This window comes from Lissotriton helveticus, chromosome 5_1 (genome assembly GCF_964261635.1).
Source record: "Lissotriton helveticus chromosome 5_1, aLisHel1.1, whole genome shotgun sequence".
NCBI lineage: Eukaryota > Metazoa > Chordata > Amphibia > Caudata > Salamandridae > Lissotriton > Lissotriton helveticus.
Window position 1 is genome coordinate 1,567,403,406 of NC_136065.1, and position 24,855 is coordinate 1,567,428,260.

A 24,855-nucleotide genomic window follows, 5' to 3' on the forward strand; every position below is an offset into this window, starting at 1 on the left:
TGCTTATGCTAGGTATCTATGGTTGTCTGCGCCTACTCGACCTCCGTAATCCATCGTTCCGACATGTCAAGCCTCTCCGCATGCTTGTCTACACGTTCTAAGTAATGCAAACAAAGTGGTCTCAAGTACTATTGATTGATATTGTCTTGAATAAATTCAAAAGAAGAATATCACAGCATTGTTTTTAATCACAACGTGTACAGTAGAACAAAATTCATAAAATACATCAATACTTAGTCACAGTTAGTGCCCCTAATGGAAAGGGAAGGGAAGGTAGTGGGTGAAAAGTGAGGAAACTATACAAATAATGAAACAATGGCCACTATGACCTCAATAAAAGAATACTAATAACTGATTATCACAAACTAAAAATCACAATTCATAAAATAATTACTTAAACAAACTCATGCCTCATAGAAACAGAATCATAAATGATACATCGGGAAAGAGACTGAGACTGGAAAGGTGTGTTGACGTTTCGACCCAAATTAATGCAGGTGTACGGTGGAACCTTGCTAGAGGGTCTTCATCAGGACAAGGACAGTTAAGGGGCAGTCAATCTGAGGTTATAGATAAAGCCACTAGCCCTGGAGGGTTCTTGTCGAATAAAATGTCTCCGGTTGAAAAGATCGGTTTTCTGATTCACTGAGAAATGCAGGACTTTCCAAGGAGTCTGGTTAGTGCAGTACATATTTGTAGCGATCGATATCAATACAGCCTCCAAGAGACGTCCAATTTCTTTAAAAAAAGGGGAAGTTCGCGGGCTACCACGGGGTCTATTATACGTGTTGTGACTTCCAAGGGTTATGAAACGGCCGCATAAGTCGGTCCAATGTCTGAAGAAATGATTCCAGGGCTCGTACGTATGTCTCCGCAATCCACGTTAGTCGGCGATTAGCTTTTGAGTTGGATCCAACTCACGGATCCAACTAACTGGATTGCGGAGACATACGTACGAGCCCTGGAATCATTTCTTCAGACATCAGACCGACTTATGCGGCCGTTTCATAACCCTTGGAAGTCACAACACGTGTAATAGACCCCGTGGCAGTTGCTAGTAACACTACTGGGCAAGGAAACATTCTCTCCTATCTTCGTAGTTGATGGGGCACATCGCTCTCTGGCCCGCTCCCGGTACCTGGTGCCCCCCCCCCCTTTTGTACCGCTTTTGGCCGCCATAAGTGTGGCAGGGTATGCTCAGACGTGAGTCCCTTGCTCACTTTGCCACTGGATTCAAGCAAGCCGGGCTGAAGACGGCTGGAATGCCATAAACCGGTCCTCGGAAGCTTGTTTCCGGTCCAGGGAAGACATGGCTTGGCAGTTCGGGCTGAACTGTTCTCATGAGGCACAGGGTCAGACTGATTTGCATATAGCCATGTCTGAACTGGGGTGGCAGAGTGGGCTAAAGAATGGTGATGGATTAAACCCAGATCATTTGACTGGGTGTGAGTGTTTGATTTATTCAGATGCTCCGTCCATCACCACCCCCTTTTGTACCGCTTTTAGCTGCCATAAGTGTGGTAGGGTATGCTCAGACGTGAGTCCCTTGCTCACTTTGCCACTGGATTCAAGCAAGCCGGGCTGAAGACGGCTGGAATGGCAGAAACCAGTCCTCGGAAGCTTGTTTCCGGTCCAGGGAAGACATGGCTTGGCAGTTCGGCTGAACTGTTCCCATGAGGCACAGGGTCAGACTGATTTGCATATAGCCATGTCTGAACTGGGGTGGCAGAGTGGGCTAAAGAATGGTGATGGATTAAACCCAGATCTTTTGACTGGGTGTGAGTGTTTGATTGATTCAGATGCTCCGTCCATCACCACCCCCTTTTGTACGAGCTTTGAACTCAGACATAAGCTCGTCGTCAGCACCGGCTTGGGACGGTTCTCCAGAGTCTTCAGTGAACACTCTAAATCCGACAGTCTTTTAAGGATCGCTTTCAGAACCCCTGAGTGTTTGGTCAACGCCACGAACATATATTTTAAATGCTTCCCAAATGACCTGAAAATTGTCAACCGATCCTATATTCGTAGCAAAAAATGTTTCAATTGCTTCTGCCAGTTCTTCCTTAAACACCGCATCTAGCAGTGAGTAGGGTGGGAACCTCTATGTAAAGGGGGGAATGGATTTCTGTGGGGTGTCAAACACTAGTAACAATGAGGAGTGATCCAAAAGCATACGGGGGTGTACTTCGCAGTGTCGAACCCGGTCCTTGATCCATCGAGCAGCACACCAATAGTCTATGCGGGTGTGGAGGTTACCCTTGCATCTAGAGATCACACAACGCCCGTCCTTATCAGTGTATAGTGGCTTTGGTTTGAGAGTAGATCTGGGAATCACCGACATAAGCACCCCTCGTGCATGGATGGTGAAACCAGCTGCGTGTATATTGCCTAACAGGCCTCTGTATCGCAGCATGGTGCTATCTTGAGGTATAGGGGTCTCCTGCAAGGTTGCGACATCAATATTAATTCTCACTAAATAGGCAAGGACCTTCCTCAGTTTCCTGTGATCGTTGAGGCCTCTCATGTTCCACTTGAGCGCTCAAATCGTGCAATTGGGGGCAGTCTTACCTGCATCAGTAGGGACTGTCATAGGGGAAAGTGCCATCCACGGTTTCTTTCACTGCTTACATATATGCTATAGACAAATGCACTAATTTTCCACCTAGTGGTAATACAGCTGTAGTTAAATATCTTCAGTCTCAAATCCCACCTCCCCCCTCCCACGTCAGGCAGTCCCCAACTGTGCCCGGCCAAAATACCCCACAAATCCCCCCTCCCACCTCATCATTCAAACATGCGCTGTAGTAAATCGAAGGATTCTGAAACAAGAGTTAAATCCCTCTCCCCTCCCACCACAATACGTACCCAAGAATTGTGCTTCACTAATGGGCAGATGTAACACAACACGTAGGAAGATAATACCAAACCAGACTAGGTCCGCATCAGTGTGCCATACAGCCAATACAATTCATCTGCAATCGTTCTCACCGCCCACCAGCTCCCCATGTCCCCACAAACCAAGATCATCGTGGCAGTCCTTTCAAGGTGCCCAAATATCGTAGGAAGGAGCCCCACACCCCGAATCCGCACCACTGTGCTGTTCCAAAACTGTCATATCATAAACAGCAGTGCCACTCAGTAATATTTTCACACATCCCCACACTATACCCAGCTACCAGTCCCCAATGAATTCCTCTTAGCTGCGACACATGCAGTTCCCTATTCAGTCTTGTTCATCTAATTGGCCTCCAACTGCACCCTCCAAGGGGCTTCGTTACGGGCTGCTGCGCTTCTCCTTAATCCACTCTTTTAGGGCCTTCTGCAAAGTTTTCGGATCAGTAAAGATGAAGTAACATTTATAAGTTCATGAAGTAACATTTGTAAAGCACATGGTTACCTGGAGGCATCCGAGCGCTCACGGGCAGAAGACTGAGGCTGCAGCAATATCATTTGGGGAAAACCAGGTGTTCAGCCCCTTACGAAAGATCGTGTGACTGGATTCTTTCAGTAGATGAAGTGTGAGGGCATTCCATAGCTTGGCAGCATTGTATGAAAATAGTTGGCCATCACTTCTGGCCCTCGTTGATACGTGATTGACCCTGTTGATTGACACGCAGTCTCGCCGGGTACAGTATGGTATAGTCCAGCTTGAGATCTCGCAGTTGGTGCTTTAGTGGGGCAAATTGCTTGCAGGCCTCCTGCTCCCTAATTGTGAAGTCCGGGTACAATGAGAGGCTAGAGACTTCATATTGCAGCAATTGCTTCTTTCTGGCAACCTTTAGTGCCGAGTCTCTGTCACGTAGTTAAGCAGTTTTACTATGATGGGCCTCGGGGGGGGGGGGAGGGGGGCACCAGGTACCAGGAGCGGGCCAGAGAGCGATGTGCCCTTTCAACTACGAAGATAGGAGAGAATGTTTCCTTGCCCAGTAGTGTTACTAGCAACTGCTCAACGAAGTTCTCCATGTTGCCAGTCGGGGTCGACTCCGGAGGGCCCGTAATTCGTAAGTTGTTCCTATGAGAGTGTGCCTCCAGGTCCTCCGCTCTGTCTTGTGGAATTTGCAACACTCACCCCATCTGCTTATGCTAGGTATCTATGGTCGTCTGCGCCTCCTCGACCTCCGTAATCCATCGTTCCGACATGTCAAGCCTCTCCGCATGCTTGTCTACACGTTCTAAGTAATGCAAACAAAGTGGTCTCAAGTACTATCGATTGATATTGTCTTGAATAAATTCAAAAGAAGAATATCACAGCATTGTTTTTAATCACAACGTGTACAGTAGAACAAAATTTATAAAATACATCAATACTTAGTCACAGTTAGTGCCCCTAATGGAAAGGGAAGGGAAGGTAGTGGGTGAAAAGTGAGGAAACTATACAAATAATGAAACAATGGCCACTATGACCTCAATAAAAGAATACTAATAACTGATTATCACAAACTAAAAATCACAATTCATAAAATAATTACTTAAACAAACTCATGCCTCATAGAAACAGAATCATAAATGATACATCGGGAAAGAGACTGAGACTGGAAAGGTGTGTTGACGTTTCGACCCAAATTAATGCAGGTGTACGGTGGAACCTTGCTAGAGGGTCTTCATCAGGACAAGGACGGTTAAGGGGCAGTCAATCTGAGGTTATAGATAAAGCCACTAGCCCTGGAGGGTTCTTGTCGAATAAAATGTCTCCGGTTGAAAAGATCGGTTTTCTGATTCACTGAGAAATGCAGGACTTTCCAAGGAGTCTGGTTAGTGCAGTACATATTTGTAGCGATCGATATCAATACAGCCTCCAAGAGACGTCCAATTTCTTTAAAAAAAGGGGAAGTTTGGGGGCTACCACGGGGTCTATTATACGTGTTGTGACTTCCAAGGGTTATGAAACGGCCGCATAAGTCGGTCCAATGTCTGAAGAAATTATTCCAGGGCTCGTACGTATGTCTCCGCAATCCACGTTAGTCGGCGATTAGCGTTTGAGTTGGATCCAACTCACGGATCCAACTAACTGGATTGCGGAGACATACGTACGAGCCCTGGAATCATTTCTTCAGACATCAGACCGACTTATGCGGCCGTTTCATAACCCTTGGAAGTCACAACACGTGTAATAGACCCCGTGGCAGTTGCTAGTAACACTACTGGGCAAGGAAACATTCTCTCCTATCTTCGTAGTTGATGGGGCACATCGCTCTCTGGCCCGCTCCCGGTACCTGGTGCCCCCCCACCCCCCCGAGGCCCATCATAGTAAAACTGCTTAACTACGTGACAGAGACTCGGCACTAAAGGTTGCCAGGGAGAAGCAGTTGCTGCAATATGAAGTCTCTAGCCTCTCATTGTACCCGGACTTCACAATTAGGGAGCAGGAGGCCTGCAAGCAATTTGCCCCACTAAAGCACCAACTGCGAGATCTCAAGCTGGACTATACCATGCTGTACCCGGCGAGACTGCGTGTCAATCAACAGGGTCAATCACGTATCAACGAGGGCCAGAAGTGATGGCCAACTATTTTCATACAATGCTGCCAAGCTATGGAATGCCCTCCCACTTCATCTACTGAAAGAATCCAGTCACACGATCTTTCGTAAAGGGCTGAACACCTGCTTTCCCCAAATGATATTTCTATGAGACATGAGTTTGTTTAAGTAATTATTTTATGAATTGTGATTTTTAGTTTGTGATAATCAGTTATTAGTATTCTTTTATTGAGGTCATAGTGACCATTGTTTCATTATTTGTATAGTTTCCTCACTTTTCACCCACTACCTTCCCTTCCCTTTCCATTAGGGGCACTAACTGTGACTAAGTATTGATGTATTTTATGAATTTTGTTCTACTGTACACGCTGTGATTAAAAACAATGCTGTGATATTCTTCTTTTGAATTTATTCAAGACAATATCAATCGATAGTACTTGGGACCACTTTGTTTGCATTACTTACTTACCCAGGTCCCAGTGACTTCTTGGGTTAACCCGTGTTTTTACAGCATGTCTATACGTTCTGACATTCTGTCCAGTCTGTAGGAGAGGAAGTCTATTTTGGTCCCCAAGCTTGACAGACTGCTCTGTAACCCTTTCTCCATTGCGATGAGCATCAAGTGAATGTCTCCCTCAGCATCGTCATGTGCTGGATCTGACGCATTATCACCATCTTACGAGGTGGTGTCTCTCCCTTTTGCCTTCTTTTGGTCAAAGGTGAGTTTAATTTGCGACTTATCAACTCTGCCCATCGCGGTGTAGACACAGTCCACTCTGCAGCTTCTGGGGTGGCCCTCCAGGCAGACAGGTAGCGCTGTTGTGTGCCAAATCGTCTGTGACCAACTCTCTCGTGCTCCCACTGCCGTCACTTTGAGGGTCGTCCAGCTAGCAACCGGGATCTACACACCTCCTAGTACTGCTGCTCCTCTGTGTCGCAAGTCCTCTCCACCTCAGACCGGTCATCCAAAAAAACCGTCTTCGGTGTGCTACAGCACGCAAGACAGCGCAAAACTGATGCCGCAGTCCACTGATGCCAAGTTAGTTATCCCGCTGACCACCAACGCGTACAGCTGTTTGTTTTGGCTCAGACTCAGGGCACTCCCCACTCCAGTTGTATCTCTCAAGGGGGCACCCGCTGAATCCACCCAGTGATGTGCAGAGTCCACTTCTCCTGATGTGCAGCCCAGACCAGTCCGTGACTGAGGGTCCAGGCGCCAATACTAGTAATACTCAACTCAGGGCCAACTTTCAAAAGGGTGTCTCCAGTGCCCAAGAGACCTCATCAATACTGCAGCCACAGTCACTGAGCTGCAAAGTCACCAATGCTGCAGGCCAGCAATTATGCAGCAGTCGTGCACCCTCCCGTATTCTCCAGCTCGCGGTCACAGGGCTTCTTGATGACTCTCGGTGGCTATAAGCACTGCTTGGGGCCTTTCAGTCTGTCAAGGGTCGCAGCTGTCACAGTTCGCATCGCCGCTCACCCTGTACCGGTGTTCCGAGGAGCGCTGTACCACCATAGAGCTCTGTACCCCCTAAGTCACGGGGGTCCAGAATTCCACAGAATCGACCTATCTGCCGTCGCTCCCCCATCGAGTTTTGTACCCCCCTAGATTAGGGCTTGCGATTTATATTATGCAGGATACGTGACTTGTTTTTCGAAATGGAGTTAACCCTTCGCAAATCTTTACAAGTAAAGGATCAGTAACTGATTTTGCTCCATCGTTTCATTACTACAGCCCTTTGCAACTCGCAAATATTAAGGGGCACCATTTTAACTGCATCCTCCTATATGTGATTAGGAAAGGGTTGCAAAAGCCCTTTTGCGTGTTAGAATGCGATCCCCGACCCACTTTTGTACATTAGGAAAAAGTGCTTTGCTGTCTTAAACCAGTATTTTGTGAAAACTGCCTTGTACATAGGATCCTTTCGTATTGCTAATTATGTTGTCCTTGGTGATGTAAACCTCGCATCTCAGCTGAAATAAACACAACCCGACAATGGAGCAGCTCGATGCTTTTCGTATTTTGTATAAGCCATGAATGTGTGCATGGGTGTTTGGTGCTACATTTCACGTCTCCTCATTTTTTTTTCTCTAACATTTCAAAGGAAAGGCGTCTCCTCCTCAGGCCCGGCTCCAGGAATTTTTATTTGGGTGGGCCAAGGGTGCATTTGGGTGGGCCACTGCAGGCTCGATTTGTCGCATATATGTCTGGGCAGGCCTGCTTCAGAGCCCGCCTTTATCATTTCTTAGTCTTACAAGGCCCAGTAAGACGCACTCTTTTCCAAATCTCTTTCTATATATGATCACTCTCAAAAAGTGTTTTTCCATTAAATGTTCTTTTGATGGGAAGAGGAGGTTTCTGAGGTGGGAGTATCAGGCAAGTGACACTTCTCAGGCTCCCTCTGTTCGAGCCTTCACTGAGAATCCCTCTTCATTACTACCTCCACCTGACCACGAACTCTGCCACGCACTCCCTTACAGGTTTGATTATCCACTACTCCTCTCCAGTGCACCTTATCTCAAAGCTAACCTTGGGCCCCAGCCCCATATCAGGCACCATTGGGCTCCACTTTCATTTTTCCAGGTAAAAAGACTAGTAAAATCACCTTCAAACTTAAAATATTGAATGTAGCAGTAAATATAATAAGTACACACTTTAAAGTATGTTCCAAAGTAGCCCTTATGACCCGACTGCTAAATAAATAAACAACAACAGAAAGGCCATGACAGGGCTGGATTTAGTGCTGATGCAAAAGTCTTTTTTGGTGCCACACCAATTACCTCTTTCTCTGTAAATACATTTACAACCACCTTCCAACAGTGCCCCTCATCTCTCCGTAGCCCCCCCCATTGACCTCCTTCTCAAACTCCCTCACTGCCACCCTCCAACAAAGCCCCTCATCTCTCCGTAGCCCTCCCCCTCATGACCTCCTCCACAGACTCCTTCACTACCACCCTCCTCCAGCGCCACTTATCTCTCCGTAGCCCCTCCCTCAAATGCATTTCATTTGTTGTATAGCGCTACTCATATCAGTGTAGGGTGTCACAGTACTTTACATCACGCACACATTATACAGAGACAATCAATCATGCAGGTATGTAAATCAGTCTGCAGGGAATGTCACATAAGCCATTGAGGATTACAATGTGTAGGAATCACATGTCATCCATACTGGTGGGCAGTATATTTTAAGAGGGTTTGGTCTGGGAAAACACAACCGTAGGATTTAAAGAGTATTCCATGAGGGTCAGCTTTACTGATAAAAATGTATATCTTCCCAAAAATACTAATTTTAGCAACATTAGAATAATGAAAGACTGAGGAAGTTCTAACTATATCACAAAACAAAAAAAAACAAAGTTCCAACTCTACCGTTCATGTTTATATGCAGGTCTTTGGTGACAGTTCATTGGTCACCTTTTTATGTTAGGGTTGTAACTTCTGAACTGCAAGTAACACAAGGATCTCTGTGAAAAAGGCAGTAACCCACTGAGCTTCCACATAAAATACAGTTCATCTGCATTTAAAAACGACTAACAGACAAATGATTGCTCTCCAGCAGGATCATTATTCACCAGGGTTATCTGGGCATTTTCTATTGTCTTATTGTTGTCCTGCGTCAGCCATGATAATGATAAAAACTGTTCAAATTAAGCACACACTGACTTTATTTATTAACTGTACAATTAATTAAAATAATTAAAGTAAAAAAATAAAAGCAAACAGCTAAAAAATAACCACTGTAAGAAATATGAAGGCATCTAATAAAGTGTAGTGTATGTGCCACGAAGTATGTGTCCGGCTGGTCCTGTGCAGATTTAAAAAAGAAAAACAAATAGTAACACATTCTCTTACCTACTCCATAGGTGAATGGGATTAAAGAAACGTTTATCCTGCACCGCATAGAAAATGAAATATCTACACAGCAGAACTGTAGTCAAAGGTGACCGTTGTCGCCTTTCGCCAGTGGAGGTGAAGGGGTGAAAAAATAAACAAAGCCTTGTTAACATATCAATGGTCTTTTAAGGACCTGTAAAGTACTTGGGTGCGGCAGCGATAATCTCAAAAACTGTCTGTGTGTGTGCGCGCCAGGGAAGCTGTCTCAGCCCGGGCGCACACACACACACAGACAGCCCTTTGAGCCAAATGCCGTTGCGCGCCTGCCTTCAAGCCCTCACTGTGAGGGCCACGGCTCCTGTTTGGGTGGGCCAGGCTCATGTTTGGGTGGGCCTGGCCCACCCGGCCCACCCTCTAGAACCGGGCCTGCTCCTCCTTGAACTTCCCATCGGGCACAAGGTGGGCTCTGCAGTACAGCGGCGCAGCAGCACCCGCAGCGCACAATGCCAGGGCATGTTTGAATAGAGCATGCGCAAATGCAAAACATTAGGGGGTACAAGGAATGATGGTGGGCGTGGTGCGACTTCATGTTTTGTAATGTGCGCATGCGCACCATTCTTGCGCATGCGAAAAACGGGAGCGGTACAGAGCTCGATAGGGTACAGCGCTCTATAGCACACCGGCTCACTTAGGCCGATCTCCGCTGCTCGCAGTCGTCAGTCACTCCAGTCTGCCGTAAATGGGTGGAGCTGCGTCGCGGGGGAGAGCGCCTTCAAAGCAAAGCAATCTAGCGGCTCGGGCCTCGCCAGCTGCCCCTCCGCTGCTCCGTACCTTCGGCTGCGCCCCTGATCTCCTCACATCTGCGCAAGTTAGGGCGTAAGTGGAATACTGCTGCGCCCTCCACTTGAGTCCAACCGTCTGCAGCCCACTCCTTTGTGTGCGCCAAACGCGCCCCGGTGCCCGCTGTGTTCTCAGTGTCTCCAGGGATCAGCCTCATCCTCGGCGGTGTTTACTACTCAAGGCCGGAGATGCTGGCCTAGGTCAGGGGCCCCCTCCTCCGGCATTCTCTCTCGCTCGGTGTTGGGCGCGGAGCACTCTGGGATGGCTTTTCTTGTCCCCCTGACGCTCCGCTATCGTCTTCAGGGCAACTAGGGGCAGCAAGACCCTGCAGATGTAGGATAGGTGACGAATATTGAAATGGCTACTCAGAGCTATCGGCTCAGGCGGTCATTACTGTTGCGAGCAAGCTTTGCCCCCCCCTCCCTATTCTCTGTGGTTGATGGTAGTGCAGCGGTTGGACCGCTGTTTCTGCTGTTTAAGGTAAAGAATTCAGCCCTGCCCTTTTATCTATCACTGATCAATGTCTGAGAGAGGCTGATTGAATTGTGCAATGTGCAGAAACCTCTCATTTCATTGGGCTAATGTTGTGGATATTCCACTTAGAGACAGCTCCAGTGCTACCAGCTGTGTGAAGCATCACTTTTCACAAAGGCTGTGTCTGGACAGCAGCCTTAGAAGGACACATGAAAGAGAACCACCCAAAATCCAGTTTTGAAGTTTGAGACATTGAACCCACATTCCTTGTCCAGACAATTTGTATTAAACTTGGATTCAAACCACCAACTTTGTTCCAATTCCAAGTAAATCATGTCCAAGAAAGAGAGTACTCCATAAACAATTCTCAAAGGACTGCTGAGTGACCAAAACTGGAGTGTGTTTGCTTGACAGCCAGTGCCCCAGACACGAGGAAACCTCACCTGAAGTCTGCACACTCTGCTGGAGGAGGTGAGGTTCTGCCTAGTGTTTTGAAGCCTATCTGCTGAGAGAGGGAAGTAATCTGTCTAGCCCAGCAGTGGGAGAGACTGCCCATGGGGAGAAGCCCAGTGTGCATCTCAGGCTAAAAGACTAAAATCAGGAGCAGCCCATGCTTTGCAGGTGTTTCTTGGTCCTATTCCAATGTTTCTACTGAACACAGCACAATAAAATCAGCTCAATTACCCAATCCATGTGTCCTCGTAGCAGCTGCTGTCAGTAAAATTATTGTGCTGCCAACAGCATGAGGACCTAAATGCTGCTGAGAGTTGAATTACCTATGAAGGATGCAACTGCCAGCAACATACATCTGCGGGCCCATCGGCTCAGCTGGGGCCGCAACTGTCTTGCTGTAGGACTCATCTGTATTCGGCGAGTGGAGAGTCGCAAGCATCAAAAACATTGTGATTGCTACAAGGCCTGCCGAGCCACATTCGCCAAGTGACCATGTTCAGAAGGGAAGCTACACATGCTGAAGACACAGGCAGTAGCAGATCTTTCCCATGACTGCTACAGAACCAGCACATTACCAGGAACCTCTACCTCTGGTCAGAACAGAGAAACTGTGAGGTATTGACCCAAGCAAGAGGACCTGAGAATGTTTCTGTCTACATCAACAATGGGAGTAAGATCAAGTGGACAGATTGCGCATCTCAATCTGTAGGGAACATTATCTACACCTGCTCCCAATTCATGCCATTGAATAAGACTACTGGGGACTATAACTAATAGGTTCACCCCGGCGGGTCAGTGTACTGGAGAGAGGGGTGTTGTAGCACCCATGGGGGACTCATAATAATAAAGGGAGAGGTGTGGCGCCGCGGCCAGGGCGACTGACGCTGGAATCTGGGGACCACGGTTCGATCCCCGGCTCCGGCGGCAGGTTTAGCCCAGCACCATGCGACTCTGGCCAATAGCTTGCTTAATCTTCCGACGGCCCCCAGCGCCTAGAGACCCTTACGGGTGATTGTGCGCTTTACAAATGTGGATTATTATTATTATTATTATTATAATCCAAAATGCATTCGTAATTTGGACTGTGACATATTTAGTTCAACTATGATTTAAAGTCATACTTTTATAAAAAAGGCAAGCACTAGTTTGGGCATTAAGTCATTATGTATGTTGGTTGATATTGAGTTCTGAGCACTTGATCTCGCACTCTACCTCCCAGAGAAGCTTATGACTGCTGACCCTCACCACCCTCAGAGGCAAATGTGGAAAGGATTGTAGATGGCCCAGTTTTCAGAGCCACAGTCAGATGGACCCCTGGACACCACAGGCAAATGACATCAACCACCACGGTTGGGACCCAGTAGCACCGGTCGGCACTTTGTTCCCCCCCCCCCATGAAATGGATATATTGAACCTCAGACAGTGTTGCGGGCCTCTGTAGATGATGCACCATTGTGCATCATCTACAGACTTTCTTGCCACAGTCAGTGCTCTTCGGATGCTTTGCACACTTTCTGTAAACCTATAAATTCAGACAAAATTGGAATATCTGGGGAAATGTCCAAAATGTCTAGCATCTGTAAGGACGTAAGGAGTCTATGCTTTCTGCTGAAATATCTGTGCCACATATATGGGCTGTCCTACTTAAGAATAAATCTCACTTTCAGAACACATATACAGCACAGCTGACTGCCTTACCGATCACAGTCCCAGTGGGTTGCGTGAAAGGTTGGAGATTCAAAACCTCCTTTCTACCTATGGATCATCCTTCTCTTCAATTTTTATAAACACCAAGAGGCCAAAGAATTGGTGAACACTACTTTATTCAAAAGTGAAACTTATCAAATTATAACAAAAGTATATCTGACCTTTAATGACCTCTAATGCTAAGCACCTTTGCTAGTAGACAACAAGTGGGCACACTGCCACACTGAGGCAATAATAGGCATCTGTTTTAGGGCCAGTGCAGAGAGCCACAAAGGAGTGCCAGGTCCTCCCAAAAAAGGACCTTAACAATGTCCTACATGCTAGTAGAACACAAACAACAAAATATCAGTTTACCTGGTGCTCAAACAATTGTTGCATAGTAAGTGTCAGCAGGAATCAGTGGTGTAACAAAACTTGAGAGGGCCCTCCTGCAAAGTACATGGAGGGGGGCCCTAGGCTCTCTGGCCAGGGGCCGCTGGCCTTGTACAGTGCTGAAGGGGCCCCCTGAAGCTCGGAGCCCCCCTGCACCACAGAGGCTGTTAGGGCTATTGTTACGCCAATGAATAAGAACATAAAATATTGCACTGATGCACATCTTCCTGCATGAAGAGTGACTGACAGAAGCCACAAGATTCCACACACCAAGAGGGTGATTAGTGGTACAACAGTGGTTGTTTTAAGCAGGAAGCGTTGGAGTCCATAATGGAAGTAAAGGATTTTAGACAGGAAGCATACAAGTGGTAGTTGTGGTCGCATTTGACAAAGGAATTAGATACATTCATAAACGAGGATATCATGACGCCCGTTCCAGATTTTCAATTATGATGGGTGGGTATATACCTACCATAACAGTATACACAATCGTTAGCGAAGGCAATAGGTCTCGCCTATGTAAGAACTATTAACTTTGACAATATGTTTTAGCAATGTTGTACACCAGAGTGGTTGCTGTTCAGCATGGCTAAAGGTTAGTAGGGTAAAGGAGAGTGGTGTGGAGTGGGGTGTCATTAAATGGAGCAGAGTGCAGTGGCGTACAATGTTGAGGAGAGTCGTGGAAGTAGTAGAGTGTCGTAGAGTGAAAGCGCGTAGAGTTGAGTGGAGTAGAGTGTCGCACGGTGTCAGTGGTGTACAGTAGAGTGGAGTGGCATAGAGGGTGTTGCGTAGAGTGCAGTAGAATGTTGTAGAGTAGAGTGGCACACAGCAATACAATGCATTTCTAAAGTGCACAGCTACCTAACAAGGTGTCCTGGCGCTAGAAGAAAGGATCGCCACACTGTCAAAATACGAGAAACAGAGTTAGGAAGTGGTTAGAACAGAATCAAAGAGAAACGTTTTGAATCCTTTTCTGAAAACCATTTCAGAAGGACAACTTCAAGGCCAGAGGCAGAGCATTCCAAAGTCTGGCCGTCAAGTAGGCAAAGGAATGGCCTCCTCTTCTAGACTTATAAACGCGAGGACTTTGAAACAATTTGAGATTGTTAGAATGCAATGAGTGGGCCTGAAAGGACAACTTAATCCGGTGCCTAAGATAAAGAGGTCCGTATAAAAAATAAAGATTCTAAAGGCAAAAGTGAGGGCCTTGAACTGGATTCTTCTGTTGATGAAGCTGTTGTAAATGTCTTGATATCAAACCCCAGGGAGGAATTTAAAGGATTTAATGAGCAGCAACGTTTTGAATAATCTGAAGATACTGGGTAAGAAAAGTAGGAAGCCCGAGGTACAAACTGTTGGTGTAGCCCAGTTTGGAGGTGATCAAAGCATGCCCAATTGTTTTTTTGATGTTCCATCGGAATAAGGTGTAGCATACGTCTCAAGGATTACAGGATCAGGAAACAAGAACTGGACAATGCTTTACTTTGAGGCTCAAAAGTGAGCTCAGAATCAAATTTGACCCCAAGGTTCCTTATCACCGGGGAAGGGCAGGGGAAGGTCCTACCTCTTATGGCCAGCAGAGGTTAGGATCAGGGATAGATCTAGTACCAAAAAAAGAATATCAGTTTTGTCTGAGTTAAATTTTTAAATACTGGTATTCATTCAGTCAATGACAGCCCTAAAACAGGACCTAAAAGAACTCAATGAGGAGGGAATATTGTCATGAAAAGCCCGGGGCAGTTGAGTGTCATCCACATAGATAACTACTTTAACTCCCAAGGACTCAGCAATATTGGCCAGAGCTGACATATATACATTGAAAAGGGTAGGGCTAGGAGCCCAACTCTGAGAAACTACGCAATCCAAAGGTTTTTCTGCAGAGGTCAAAGGAGGAAGAAAAACTGCCTGAGTATGGTTGCTGGTGAAAGATTTGAGCCATAACAGTGCATGATCAATAATACCCATCCTTTCCAGCATCTCAAGCAAAATAGCATGAGAGACTGTATCAAACGCCGTAGAAAGAGCCAAAACCATAAAACCATTACCATAACTGGGTGTTTTGGACAAGATTAAGTTTGACATACTTAGAGACCTCAAGAAGAGTGGTCTCAGTGCTATAACCATAGTGAAAACCTGCTTGTGAGTCATGAAGTAGATGGTTTTCTTCCCAAAAAAGTGTAAGCTGTTGATTAGCATTTTTTTCAACCAGCTTTGCCATAGTAGGGAAAAGCTAGATGGGCCCTCATTTTCTCAGAATCTTAGGATCAGCTGAGTAGATTGTTATAGACTAAAGTGGTATAGGGTGGAGTGGAGTAGAGTGTAATAGTGTGTCATAGAATAGAGTGGAGTAAAGTGGCATGGAGTGGCAAAGAGTGAGTTGCGGCGAGCGTCATAGAGTGGAGTAGCTTCGTAAAATGGCATAGAGTGGAATAGAGCGTTGTAGAGTGGAGTAGCATAGAGTGGAGTAGAGTGTCAGTGGAGCAGAGTTTAATTGAGAAGAGCATCATAGAGTGGAGTATCATGGATTGGAGTGTCGTAAAATGGAGTGGAGTAGAGTGGCCTAGGGTGAAGTGGCATAAAGTACAGTGGTGCAGGGTAGATTGGCGTGGAGTGCAGTGGCTTACAGTGCATTGGTTTTGAGCGAAATAGTGTAGAATACATTGGCATAAAGTGCAGTGGCATAGAGTAGCATAAAGTACAGTGGCATAGAGTAGAGTAGATTGCAGTGGTGTAGAGTTTAATGGCGTAAACTGGAGTGGCACAGAGAGGAGTAGAGTGGTGTAGAGTGAAGTGGCATAGAGTGTAGTGGTGCAGGGTAGAGTGCAGAGGTGTAAACTGTGACATAGAGTGCAGTGGTACAGGGTCCAGTGGCATAGAGTGTAGTGGTGTAGAGTGCAGTGGTGCAGAGAGCAGTAGAGTGGTGTAGTGTTGAGTGGTGCAGAGTAGAGTGCAGTGGCATGGTGTACTGTCATGAAGAGTAGAGTGTCAGAATACATGGTCATCCAGTGCAGGGTCGCAGACTGCAGGGTCCTAGAGTGTTGCAGAGTAGAGGGGTGAAAAGCAGAGAGTAGTGACGTAGAGTACAGTGGTGCAGAGTAGACTAGAGTGGCGTAGAGTGCAGTGATATAGAATGCAGTGGTGTAGAGTGATGTAGTGGCTAGTGAAGTGGCATAGAGTAGAATGTTGTAGTGTTCCGTGGCGTGCAGTGCAATAGTGCAAAGTAGTTGGCGAATGTGCAGGGACGTATGGTGCAATGGTTTTGTGAAGTAGATTGAATTGCCGTACATTACAGTGGTGTAGAGTATTGTGGGGTAGTATAGAGTGCAGTGACATAGAGTGGAGTGACGCAGAGTGGTGTAGAGTGCAGCTGCATAGAGTGCAGTGGGGTAGAGTAGATTGTTTCCAAGTAGAGTGAAATCGAGTGTTGCAGGGAAAAGTGCAGCGGCATAGAGTAGTGGTGTAGAGCAGAGTGGCATAGAGTAGAGTGGGGCAAAGTTGATTGTAGTGGAGTAGAGTAGGGTAGGGTGGTATAAAGTACAGTGGCATAGAGTGTAGTGGTATACATTAGATTACTTCTAAGTAGAGAGAAGTGGTGTAGAGTGCTTTGGCACCAACTGCAGTGCTGCAGAGTATCATTTTGTAGAGTGCAGTGGTGCAGAGTAAAGTAACGTAGAGTGCAATGGTGTAGAGTAGAGAGGCGTAGAGTGTAGTGGCATAGAGTAGAGGATAGTGGCATACAAAGCAGTGGTGCAGAGTAGATTGGCATAGAGTGAAGTGGCATAGAGTATTTTGGTTTTGAATAAAGTGGTGCAGAGGGCATTGACTTACAGCGCAGTGGGGTACAGTGCCATTAAATGCAGTGTTGCAGAGTAGATTAGAGTGGATTGGCGTAGAGTGTAGTGGTGTATAGTTCAGTGGCGTAGAGTGGCATTAAGTAGAGTGGCAGAGAGTGCAGGGTTGCAGAGTATACTGTCATAGAGTCCAGTGGTTTATAGTAGAGTGACATAGGGTGCATTGGCGTAGAGTGCAGTGGCACAAAGTAGAGTGGCATAGAGTTCAGTGAAACAGAGTAGAGTGGTGTAGAGTGCAATGGTGCAGAGTAGAGTGGCGCAGAGAGCAGTGGAGTAGAGCACTAGTGCAGAGTAGAGTGCATCGGTTTTGAGTACAGTGGTATAGAGTACATTGACATAGAGTGCAGTTGCATAGAGGGAAGTGTTGCAGAGTAGGGTGGCATAAAGTGGAGTGGCGCGGAGCGGTGTAGAGTGCTGTGGTGAAGAGTGCAGTGGTCATAATAGTGTAGTGTGGGGTAGAGTGCTTTGGAAGAGAGCAGAGTGATGCAGAGTAGAGAGGCGTAGAGTAGAGTGGTGCAGAGAAAAGTGCAGTGGCACAGTGTAGAGTACAGTGGTGTGGAGTGTTGCAAAGTAGAGTGGAGTGGAGTGGGGTAACATGGGGTATGCCTGTATGGTAGCATACTGTCATTACAGAGAAAACCTCTGCAATTCAAAAGACCATAACACTTGCAATAACATACAGTCTTACAGATAAAAGTATACAACGCACAAACGCTAATGTGTGGAAATGTCATCACCCAATGTATTGATTTGATCATCAGCACAGTTCAGTTCAGTTACAGACATTTAAATTTTGTTGCACTACAAAAAAAAATATTATCTGGACAGCTTTCCTCAAGCAGACCCTCAGTAGACAGCATGATTGTCACATAAATCCTCTTACTTTGAAGTCAGAGAAAGAAAAATAAACACAACCTCCCTGGAAGACACAGCCTGACATGTGACCTCTGTCTTTGAATGGGCAGCACATTTGACAAGATAAGAACCAGATTTAAAGGCCTGGTTACAGAAAGCGAGTTTGAGAAAGAATATAGTAAACAAGGTTTGAGCAACTGGAGGGACGAACTTGAGCTGGACAGTCTAAAGTAAATTAATCCAGAAAATGTGAGTTACAAACCACAAAGCCAGTGGTAAGCAACGGGTGGAATGCCCCAAAATGTATTTAGAAAACCAGACAGTGGTGCTGTCTGGGAGGCAGCGACCTAAAAAAAAATGAGGATTTCAATAGGAGTGCTATCACGTTCGAATGAAGTATGATATTTGGTACTTATTCGATAGACTTATTTATTTTGCAGAATAAGCTAAGGTTCAAAATGACCAAGGGTGAAACTGTAGGGTACAGGCTCCTGATTAAAAATAAGATTAAGAGGACCACTGGCTGATGACTTTATCCAGTGAACGCCGAGTTTGCCAGCTGAATCAAAATCTCCAGGACTGATGTCAGAGAAACATGCTCAGCAAGCCACCAGCACTCAAAAGACTGTTGCTATGCAGTGCAAAACCCTTAAGACTGCTGAGACATTGAAGGTCCCTCGTGATGATGCCATTGCACGCTGGCACACCACACACACACACAGCAGGGAAGGGCTCGTTACCCAGGCAACCCTCTCACATGCTTCTTTGTTTGATGCCACTCTGTTGTGTAGAGGTGGACTAACTATTAACTTAATAGGGCGAATGCCAGCTGGAGTTGTGTGTTATTTGAACTTCATGTGTTTATGCACCTCCTTAATATTAGCATCTCTAAATGTAAAAAAATGAATTCCTAAAGCTTTCAGTCACTGTGCAAGAAATGCTGGTCTCTAAAAGCACCTCTTCACAGAAAGGGGCAGATTTTTCACGGCTTCCCACTGATGCAAGGTCACAAAAAGTGAGGCAAACCAGCACAAAGTCTTAATAAACTATTTACTTTCCAGTCCAAAACTCGTTTAGCTCTTGAAATTTGTCAAAAAGTAATGCAAAAAAGCACTTCATGCTTGTTACTTTCATTACTTTGAGACAAGGGGGCACCCCTTGTGTGGTATATAGATGTTCCTATGTGTTAGAACTGGGGGTCTCTAGTTGGCAGGGGTAGGTACAACTGTCCAAATAGGGACCCTTGCTTCTAGTCAGGGTAAGGCGGAAACCCTCTAAGATAACCCCTGCTCACCCTCTAGGTAGCTTGGCATGAGCAGTCTAGGCTAATCAGAGCCAATGTGTAAAGTATTTGTACCAACACTCACAGTAACACAGTGAAAACACCACAAACTGACTCCACAACAGTTTAGAAAAATAAAGGTATTTAATCTAAACTACACAAGACCAAAACGACAAAAATCCACCATACACAGTTCAAGAATATGGTTTCAAAAGAGTTCTTAAGGTTTGCGATAGAATTCTTCAGGTTGCGATAAAATAATCCACAGATGCGTGAAAAGTTCACAGTTGCGTCACGTTTACTCAAGGTACCTTTTAGTTGTGACAAAGTTCCAAAAGCAGAAGCTGGTGCGGTGGAAAACAAGCGATGCGTTGCTCCTGAGACCCTGGGGAGGCGATGCAACAGCCCCGCTACAGCAGTGGGCGTGTTGCGACGAATCCGGTCTGTATGGGGAGGAAGGCCACTTGTATGGATTCCGGTGCGGAGGTTCCGTAGGAAGTTTGTTCTCGCAAAAGGCACGATGCGACGATCTTTGGAGTTGCGACGATCTCCGGGGCGACGATGTGCCGACCAGCAGTGATCTACTCTCTCGCAGCTCCTCGACGAGATGGTTTCTGCGATGACCCTCGCAGCGACGTGATGCGGTCCGCAAGCAAGCGGTGCGGCGATCTCACCCAGCGCCGACAGGCTCTGTGACGACACTCGCAGCGATGTTAGACTTTCCCGCACCGGTCTGGTGCATCCCGCAAACGAAGGATGCGACGGCTCTGGCAGCGGCGTCAGGCGCTGCAACGATCTCGGCCTTCGTAGCGGTGGGAATCTTCTCACACTGTCGGGGATGCGCTCCGCAAGCGAGCGATGCGACACTTTTCAATGGCAAAAGTCTCTCAGGCTTAGTTACAAGCTTCCCAGCACAGGTACAACTTCCAGAGGCCCCACAACTGGATCAAGCACTCTTGGAAGGACAGAACTCTCTCATAAGAGTTCAGGGAAGCTGGGGGTGAAGTCCTTTAGTTCCAGGGACTTCAGAACAGGGAGCCAGCTCTTCACAGGCCCTTGGAGATTCCTTCAAGACAGGGGACACAGCACAACAGCAAAGTCCTTCCCCTCTCCTTGGCAGCAAAGCAACAGCAGGTCAGTCCAGCAGAGCAACAGCAGGACAGTCTTCCTTTTTCAGTTTCAGCTTTCTCCTTGGCAGAGGTTCCTTCTTGATTCCAGGATGATCTAATTTTCTGTTGTCAGGGGTCCTGTACTTATACCCCTAAAAGTCTTTGTTCTCTTTGTGCACGTGGGCCCTGAGCCCGGTCTGAACCAGTTCTGGGTGTTTCTTGAGCACTTTGTTTGCTTGGCTTCTCCTTTCCTTTCAGAGTGAGGGGCAGGGACGTCAGCCGCCCAGCAGGAGGTGGAGCCAGCATTGTGGAAGGCAGGCACAGCCCTATTCAGGCCCAGGTGCTAACTCCTCCCACCACTCCAGTTGCAAATGCAGTCATTCAGCCTAGGGCTGACTCAGCCAGCCTCCTGGGGAATCCCCAGCCCCTGTCACTCTCAAACCAGACAGTCAATCCACAAACAGGCCAAGGCACACAGAAAGGTCAGACAAGAGAACAGCAACTTTCTAAAAGTGCTGTTCTCAAACACAGGATTTAAAAACAACCTTTCCTAAAAGATGTGTTATTAAATTCTGAGTTCAGGGATATTAGATACTTATGTCCTATCTTGTTCCTATGGGAAGAAATGCTGGAAGCCACTGTAGCCACCATCCCCCATGTTAATCTATGGAGCAAGATAGCCTTCCAATAGTGAAAAACGAAAAATGGCTGCCATTCACTATGAGAGCATGTCACCTGCGCTAGTACATGCTCTACCTTTTACATACACTGCACCCTGCCCAGGGGGGTACCTTGGGCCTTCCATAGGGGTGACTAATGTGCATGAAAAGGGAAGGGTTAGGCCTGGTCAGTGGGGACACTGACCAGGAGGACATGGCAGTTTCTAAACTGCACACAGGCAACGCAGTGGCAGACCTGAGACACTATTTTAGAGCTACTCCTGTGGGTGGCACAATCAGTGCTGCAGGCCTACTAGTAGCATTTGTCATCACCAGCCCTGGCACAACCAGTGCACTTTACTAGGGACTTCATGGTGATACAAATAGGCCAAATATGTATATCCAATCAGAATAACAATTTACATAGGGAGCACTGATCAGCAGTGGCAGAGTGTCCAAAGCATCTAAATCAGCAAAAACGAAATCCAGCACAGCATCAAAAATACAGGCGGTAGAGGCAAAAAGATAGGGGAAAACCACGCCAAAGATGCCAGGTCTAACATGATGCAACTATCCTTGGGTGCTGACGCAAAGCTTTATCTAATAACAGTGGTAGACAGGGCTTTATGCCAAACACTGAGGCCTCCTCAAAGCAGGCTTTAAAAAAATCAGATTTTTTTTATTTCTCCTAACTTTTCCGACATTGCATTTGTGCTGCGTTGTACAGCCAATGTGGGAAAAGTTTTAAAGTTATGTACTGGAAAGCTACCATTTCAGTACCAAACCTATACGAGACTTAAAGCACACACCCTTGCAGTATAGTGCAAGTTGTGTGTTGGCAAAAGGGAGGCTCAAAAGGTGCCAGAGCAAGAGAAGAAAAAAGTGCTTCATATCTCTGTACGAATACACTGTTCTTTCCTCCTCCCTCACGTAATGCTGCACAACAACTGCAGTTGCTGAGCTACATTTCTAAATGTGCCCTCACGTGTTCACATCATGTAGGCCTGCTCAAGGGACATCTCTCCCGGCTCGCTCAAGGCACATCCAGTCTGGGTTACTCAATCCATCCAGGTTACTCCTGCTCAAAGCTTCTAAGTGCACCACTTCTAAGGGAAGATTGGAAGGTTTTCTAATACCTACCCTTGGTCTCCTATATCCATGACAATACATTGCTCTAATGCTTTATTAACATGACTGAAGACCATCATACCTGTCAACGCACACAGTGCCACCGTGTGATACACGATTTTTACTCCCATTACACGGTCTCCTGGTAAGGAGCTGATATCACACGGTGACAGGGAAAACGAGCTGAAAACCACAATAAATATTGGTTTTCCAGCTCGTTTTCCAAGGCTTTTAACTGCTGATGTCTATTAATGGGTGTGAAAACACCCCAGGACATTGTTATGAGCTTCAGCAAGCTTTTTCTTAATAGAAGGAGGGAGCTTGGGGCAGGGTGGCAGGGCCGGCCTGGCCTTAGGCATGTGCAAGCTGTGCACCTGCACAGGGCCACCAAACCCCAGGGGCCACCACACCAATATAATCCTCTGAGGATGGATACATATTTGCGTGGCTGCCCCTGGCCGGGATTTGGCGGCCTCCGGCTCTGTTCCACTTACAAACACCCTGACCTCCCCCTTCACCGGCCTCCGCGCTCCGCCCCGCCCGGACCCTTCTTCAGGGGGCCCCCTACCTACAATCCCTGCCCAGGGCCATCATGAGCCTAGAGCCGCCCCTGGGGGTGGGGTTCAAAAGTGCCTCGTAGGTACTTATCGGCACGAGGCTCCACACCCTTCAAGGCTCCGCCCCCTCCTCACACGGTGAGATTATTCTTTAAGTTGGCAGGTAATACCATGGATGTCAATTCTCTAAAATGCTAGGGAGAGCGGAAGGAACATCACACACACTTTGACCTCCACTTTCATTCACACATGCATACTTACACATACACACACTCTCTCATATAAACATTCTCACCTGCAAGCATACACACAACATACATTTAAAAGCATTTTTACTTACCTCAGCTGCCATGGAAGGTCATATTAAAGCTAATTGTACTCCATTTTTATTATTAACCTAACAGTGAATAATGTAATATTATTCACTGTTCGTGTAATAAGAATTGATGGAAAACAAAGAGAGTGGAGCCCCAACCGACGACCATAAGGATGAGCTGCCATTGTGGTCCTGCACGGTTTTCCCACCCAGGGCAGGATTTAGGGAGGTGCGACAGGTGCGACTGCACTGGGTGCTGACCTGGAGAGGGGGGAACATTGACCGCAGGGAGCGCTGTGTTTAGAAACAACCTACAATTTAAAAGCACCTCCTGTAGAGTTCCTTACGCATCTGGCTTTCAGGCAGGAATAAAAATGTCAAAATAACTCTTGTGATTAATGTTCCTGTTTGAGAGAGAGATCAACGTTTTGTCTAGTGGCAGTTTTGACTCAGCGTGAACTAGCCCAGAGGGTTCATATGCCTGTTGCAAAGAAGGGATCTGTATTTTATGTGGACAGCTGAATGGATTAATAAAGTCAGCCTTTACCAGCACTTTAAAACAAATTAAATGTAAGAGCAGGGCTATGGAGACATGAGGGGCACTTTTCCTGAGTGGTAATGGGGGAATCCGAGGAGGAGTTCTTGGGGGGAACAGTGTCGCCTGTGTAAGAACGGTAAGGAGTACATTGTCCATGTGATTTGTATATGCCCTAGACCAGTGTTTCCCAAACTGTGGTCCGGTCCGTGACGCATTCCCAGGGGGTCCGTAGGCAACAGTTTTAAAAGCACAGAAACGTTTCTTGTGTAATTAGCAGCTTTCCAGCAACAATAAAAGTGTCAGGATAATACCAGTGATTAATGTACCTGCTGGAGAGCGAGGCGAGTTTTGTTCAGTGGCAGCTTTGACTTAACTAAAGTTGCACAGAGGGTTAATGTGCCCACTGCAAATAACGTGTAACATGCATTTTAGAAAAGCAGTATTTTATGTGCATACGTTCGTGGTTACTGCTTTTGTCACAGAGATGATTTCATTACTGTGCACTTCATAAGTGGCAATCGTAATCTAGCAGAGGGGCCTATAAACTGTCATCATAGAGCTGCTTGCAAACTGCATGGTACCAGTTAGTAACTTATGTTTTTTCCCAGTTATTCATTATCCTGATGCTGCTAAAAAGATTTATTTGGGCGGAAATACATTTTTTATGTTACTAGCCACTGTGTTATGTTCTGAATCCTGAGTTTGTGCTTTTCCAGACCAAGCACTCTTTAAAAATGCCTACCAGTATAAATGACATGTGAACCTTGTGGTCCCCTTTACCTCATGTAACATTTTATATACACACTGATTTACATGTATGATTCAATGTCTCTATATGTGTGTGATTCAAGTGCTCTGACATCCTACAATGGTATGAGAGATGCTATAAAATACTAAGGGCCAGATGTACGATCCGTTTTTATATGCGCGAATGGGTTCATGAACCCATTTGCGCATGCAAAAACCTATTGGGCCATGTACATAGCCTATTTCGCGAGTCGCAATTTGTTTGCGACTCGCTAAATAGATTTTGCAACTTGCTATTTGGAAGGGGCATTCCCTTCCAAATAGCGAGTCTCAAAACCATGTACAAATGTTTTTCGGTTGCAAAACACTTGCAATTACCACCTACTTCAAGTAGATGGTAATGCATTCGCAAATGGGAATGGGTCCCCAGGGGACCCCTTCCCCTTTGCAAATGCATGCAAAGTAATTTTTATGGGGCAGGCAGAGGTCCCAGGGACCTCTGCCTGCCCTTAAAAAATGAAACTAAAATGTTCCATTTTTTTTTTTTTAAATGAATGGTAAACGGGCTGCATTTTTTTAAAAACTGCTTTATTTAAAAGCAGTCCCAGACATGGTGGCCTGCTGAGCCCAGCAGGCCACCATCCCTGGG

The 24,855-nt window shown here is 46.4% G+C and overlaps 1 protein-coding gene across 1 annotated transcript in view; it reads right to left on the bottom strand.

Annotated features, from left to right (window-relative positions):
- The window catches only part of LOC144753705 (lumican-like), a 190,855-nt gene that overhangs the window by 155,204 nt on the left and 10,796 nt on the right, over positions 1–24,855 (bottom strand). The gene's annotated exons all lie outside the window — the stretch shown is intronic.